This window comes from Coregonus lavaretus, assembly GCF_964263955.1.
Source record: "Coregonus lavaretus genome assembly, chromosome: 17".
Classification (NCBI taxonomy): domain Eukaryota; kingdom Metazoa; phylum Chordata; class Actinopteri; order Salmoniformes; family Salmonidae; genus Coregonus; species Coregonus lavaretus.
The window spans coordinates 44,352,058-44,358,065 of record NC_140004.1 but is presented as its reverse complement, the minus strand read 5'-3'; the positions used below and the strand labels follow the sequence as shown (position 1 = coordinate 44,358,065).

General features: G+C 40.7%; 1 long non-coding RNA gene across 1 annotated transcript in view; it reads right to left on the bottom strand.

The window, feature by feature from the left end:
* Positions 1–1,798: 1,798 nt before the first annotated feature.
* The window catches only part of LOC311144912, a 173,706-nt gene continuing 169,496 nt past the window's right edge, over positions 1,799–6,008 (bottom strand). Inside the window, exons 2-3 of the long non-coding RNA XR_014614543.1 lie at positions 4,486–4,591; positions 1,799–2,909 (exon numbers count right to left, since the gene is read on the bottom strand). This is a non-coding gene — a long non-coding RNA (uncharacterized lncRNA). The remainder of the gene's footprint in view (positions 2,910–4,485; positions 4,592–6,008) is intronic.

The following is a 6,008-nucleotide window of genomic DNA, read 5'->3' as shown; positions in this document are numbered from 1 at the left end:
GAGGGCAGTCCCATCTGTAGTTTAGCTCTCAAAATTGACTGCTCAATTTGACTCATATCTGGATCATTTCCGGTAATATTTCTCCACACTTGATGAACTCTTGACACATAGGCTCTCAGATTTTCTTGTTGTCCTAGTGGGTCAATCAGAATGTTGTCAGGATGCACATTTGTTGGAAACGTATCTTTCAGTGCTCTCCACAGCCGATTTCTACTTGGAGCCAACAATTCAGGGTAATTCACTGCAGTCCCCACATATCTATGAAGTCCAGCTCTCTGAAAAATTTCTTCCATACCTGGAATCCCAAGGAGATTAGCCAAAAGTCTCTTAATGTCTCCTATGGCAGACTGTGTTCCCACCATAATTTCTTCCAACTTTGAAATCCAAGGATATGCTCCATCTTGAAGAGTAGGCAGCTTCTCAAGTATATCTGACATATCGGTATTCTGCAAAGGCTTATACTCCAGGTTCTGTCCTCGAATTATCACTGGCATCATCTTCTTACTTGTGCTCCCTTGTCTTGGCCTCAATGTATACTTCTTCCCCAATTCTTGGGATCCTTTTTTCAGCAGTTTTTTCTTCTGTATCTTCAGCTTCTTGAGTTGTTCTTCCAGTTCTCTTACTTCTTCTAAATTATTCGCTTTATCCAGGCATGATATGCATCGATCTATATCCTGTTCTATTTCTTCTGTGCTAGTCATTGTAGGATAAAATCCTCTTCAATATGAAGCACCTTTAATCTCATTTACATTTTACATTTTAGTCATTTAGCAGACGCTCTTAACCAGAGCGACTTACAGGAGCAATTAGGGTTAAGTGCCTTGCTCAAGGGCACATTAACGTCATTTAGCAGACGCTCTTAGCCAGAGCGACTCACAAATTGGTGCGTTCACCCTATAGCCAGTGGGATAACCACTTTACAATTTGGGGGGGGGGGGGGGGGGGGGGGGGGGTTAGAAGGAATACTTTATCCTATCCCAGGTATTCCTTAAAGAGGTGGGGTTTCAAATGTCTCCGGAAGGTGGTGAGTGACTCCGCTGTCCTGGCGTCGTGAGGGAGCTTGTTCCACCATTGGGGTGCCAGAGCAGCGAACAGTTTTGACTGGGCTGAGCGGGAGCTGTGCTTCCGCAGAGGAAGGGGAGCCAGCAGGCCAGAGGTGGATGAACGCAATGTCCTCGTTTGGGTGTAGGGACTGATCAGAGCCTGAAGGTACAGAGGTGCCGTTCCCCTCACTGCTCCATAGGCAAGCACCATGGTCTTGTAGCGGATGCGAGCTTCAACTGGAAGCCAGTGGAGTGTGCGGAGGAGGGGGGTGACGTGAGAGAACTTGGGAAGGTTGAACACCAGACGGGCTGCGGCATTCTGGATGAGTTGTAGGGGTTTAATGGCACAGGCAGGGAGCCCAGCCAACAGCGAGTTGCAGTAGTCCAGACGGGAGATGACAAGTGCCTGGACCAGGACCTGCGCCGCTTCCTGTGTAAGGCAGGGTCGCACTCTCCGAATCTTCATCGCTGTCTCCATCTTCATTTTCATCAGAACTCGAATCTCTTGTATTCTTCTTCTTCCAACTTCCATCACCCCTTCTTTCCACTCTGGCCAACCTCTGTCTGATCACAGGGTCATATCCACCCATGATCTCTTCTGAATCACTCTGATCATCATCGTCATCATCTTCAAGTTCCATCTTCCTGAACCTCACTCCACCCTTAGTTTCCAGACATCTCGTTTTCTTCTTACTTTTGGAGTTTGGATTCATCTTTATGGTCGTTTCTGCTTGTCCTCTCTCTATTATTCGTTCATCTTCATCTCTGATGCAATAATCACCCTCCTGAATGATCACTGGAAGCTGAGGATAGACGTCCTTAAACTCTACTTCTTCCTCGTAAGGTGGGGGTCTTTTTGCTGAATCCATATGTGAGAAAGGTGTATTGACTTCTGCCATTAGTTTTTCTGTTACCTTCACCTCTTTTGCCATTTTCTCTATACCTCTGTCTCTTTTATCTTTTCTATCTTTTATCAGTTTTTGTCCTTCATTTTCAAACAGCTTAAGAACACCCAGCTCTCTTTTTTTCTTTTCTTTACATTGTTCCCCTTTTTTCCCCTTCTTTTGATCTGCCTTATACGTGGATACAAGCACTAGCATTATCTTGATGACGTCTGGGTTAAGAGTCCCTTCCACTGGCCATGGTTGTTCAATGTCAGGCCAACGTTTATTCAATTTTCCAGATAACCTTGCAATACCATTAACTAGAGGATTACTATTTTGTACTACATCAACAGGAGTAATTACTTTCATAGTTTTTATGTCATTTTCCCCCCTTGTAACAACTCTTTTATATTCCTTTATTGTGAATTATTTTATTATTTTAGACTATGTAGCAATTAATTTATTAATTTATTCATCAATTTACTTATTTATTCATTTTATTTTATTTTATTTTACCAAATTATTGATTAGTGGCAATCTTACCACATCCGATCAGGAAAGTAAATGAAAGTAGTCAACTTCAGAGCAATCCAAAAAAGAAAGACCTGTAATACTGCAACACTACAGCACTCACAAACCAATTGTTTAATAATCACCCAATTACCTTAATTTTACAGAATAATGTCAGTGCTGGATTTCCAACACAACTCTAATCAAAACAACTCATTCACAAAAACCCTAATGTGCAATTATCAATTACATCAATTCATCAGTCTGTTGCCAAGTTCCTGTGAAATGGTCACAACATGAAATATTCTATGCATACACAATGTATCTATTATATCCTGTAAGGGAAAGTAGGTTTTGTGGATAGAACAGTACTGGCCTTAATTTGACTTGATCCGTTGCAGCACACCCTGTCGCTTGATGTACTCGTCAGCACCTCCTCTCTCTCTCTCTCTCTGTCTCCTCCTTCTCGTCTCTCACATGACAGAAGAACAAAGGAAACAGACAACAATTTAGTAATTTATGCATACCTATTTTCACATTGGCGCTAAGAAATAAGCAAACAGCTTAACTCAGGAATATTATAAATAGTGCAATAACATTTAATTTAATTAATTTATTTAATTATTATTATTTTTTTTTAATCCGTCAACATATCTCTCATTTATCAATTCAATATCTCGCTGATTTAACAAACAGAATACTTTAATCGTATGTAAGTCTCCCCCTCCCTCTCTGTCTGCTCTGAGACTGCGTCTCCCAGCAGCTCAGTGCAGGCAGGGGAGTGGCATATTTGCTCTACGTAACTCTAAACTCATAAAATCCCACGCATGCGTAGTTCATTCACCAATGCGATTTCAGAGTGAAAGGAAATCTCCCAAGCTAAACAACAGAAAGCAGACAGAGCAGCTGTCCCTCCATTTCCAACATAGACAAACAGTAACACTTAACAAAACTCACAAACCAACACAGAACATAGAACACAAATCCTACTTCGAAGTTTCTTATCTTCACTTATTCTAATCTGCAGATTTATAGTTATTTTCTTATCCATTACAAAGCATCTCTATACACTCTCAAAAAGTCCGCCCTGTAGGCTCATGATATTCTAATAGTTAGTAAACGTTCTCTTTTTATAGAGACTCATAAGATTTTTAACCTTAACGTCCTTCCAGGGGGCTCATATTTAGTTAACAATTATTAACATTCTCACCAATGGAGACTCATAAGATTTTTTAACCTTAACCTACATATTTCCTTATGAAAACAAAAATCCCTGTTCTCAACCAAAACATATATATGTATATATCTCTAACATAAATCTTATCCTAACATGAGTCGACACACAGTTTAAACACAACAGAGACGTCTTTATTTTATTATTTTTCTCTCTCCCACACACACACACACACACATAGGCTCTCTTCCTCTCACACACACACAATTCAAGAGGAATGCATCCGTTCATACAATACACTAAGCATGCTACCGTCGCTCCTTATTTCTCATTGTTCCTTCCTAAATTTGTGCTACCTCGAGTTGCAGATATTCAAATGAGAGGTTACTTCGAACATATACTTCGTCAACTATATTCCGAGAGGTAACGTGCAATTGAATGTATCTTCCACAAGATCACAGTTCCCAGAACTGAACAGAACTGACCCGAAAGTCAACCTAATGACTCTTCTAGGATTTATGGCCCATCTTAATGATCGCCTCGTTTGAGGGCTTCCTTAAAATCAGCGACGTCCTAAAAGTATACTTTTTCCTTATTTCCTGGCCTTATTCCTTCATGCTTTTCCTGGACACTCCTTTTAATTTTATTCAAGCCAAAATATCGGTGTGCCCAGTGTTAATCATTTCTATAAACACTCCCCCCTGTTTGCGTTGTTCCCAACGCAAACAAATTTAGAAAATTTAGAACGGATTCTCATCACACAGCAAATAACAGCAAAGCGCACACACAAGTCCTTTGACAGGACGTCTCTTCAACGCACACACATACACAAGCACACGAACCGACCAGCGCCCAAAGCTGTGAGAAATCTCACCTTATCTGCCGGCGTCTTGAGCGGGAGTCACTTCGTTGCCCATGAATGGAATGCTGAGAAAAGACGCAATACGTCCCAAATGTTCCTCGTCGCCATTCTGTGGTGTCTGAAAATATGTTGCTAATTATGCTGTGATGATAAGAAGTCCGCTGACGCTGTACTTTGATTATAAAGGTTTATTGTATCCAAAGAGTTTAGCGTCAATTTACAGACATCTGCAGATATCTGGAGAATAACCGCCCAATCTGTTGATATGTTGTTTCTCCCCGTCCTTTGTTCAAAACATGGTATTTATATCCTATGTAACATAATATGGTGTGATTTTAATAGACCAATCCCTGGCCTCCACATATCTCCAAATGTCCTCTATTCCAAGAAGCCTATGTAGTAATGCTTTCCAGATGTTTCAGCAAAGCAGAGTAAAGTTAATCTATTACACCATTTGCAAATGTCAGCAAAATCATAGACCTTCAGACACTACAACTTTATAACCACGTTGTTGGCAGGGACAGCATCCAATTTGAAAGTTTGATGAGTAGATGCCCAATTCGCCCACCTCATTCTCACAAATGTATCCCACTTTTTACTAAGTGTTCTGTTTGCGTGGCCATAGAGGCATACTCACATTTGCATAGCAAGCTTGGCTATCTTGATGAATAAAAATGCATTTGCTAGCTAGCTCTGCACTACTAACCCACAAGTAAAAAAAAAATGTTTTTTACCCACAAGTATATGAAGGGTGAGCATTGATTTTTGTTTCCTCGATCACACCTACAGCATTATTGCGCAAAATGGTACACAGCATCATCTGGATATGTGTGCAACAAACTTCTGTACCAAAACGCAAACCACTGTTTGTGTGATCGAGGCGTAACACTGTCCGCGGGACATTGTGGGATTTTTTTCGAAGTTACAGCTGATTTGGAGAACAATATTATGGTATTATAAACATTTATTTAAGAGTTCGTAATTTGGGATTGTTTTCTTGGGGACTCCAAGTTACTTTTATATGCGTTTCTGGCCTTGAGAAGTAGCTGCTACATGCCCATTAACGATGTCGATGCACGAGTAGTTTTAGAACGACCCACGACATGGTTTATGAACGTAAAATGCGATCCTGGCGCACCGCCATAGGAAGATAAAAATGTTGCGCTGGTAATATTTGTCAGATCTTTTGAACTGGTTGGGCTAGAAGCAAGCCGTTTACGTTGTAGTAATGGTGCCACCATGACGCTAACCAATCTGCACTCACTTGTTTCTTTAGGGCACTCTGAAACAACAGTACAGTGAAGGCTTAACATTACAACAATTGTTATCCAGGAGATAGTTTTTCCATAGTCGCACAGTGCTCCCAAAATAAAACTCTTTGTCACACAGTTAAATATTTTGTTGCATATGGGAACAAATTGGTCAAACATCAGAGCCCTGGTTACACATTAGTTTCTAGAGCACACCAAATGAAGAGTGTGTCTCTTTTGGTTGAGGGTCTTCACTGAGAACAGACATTTACATTTTAGCAGATG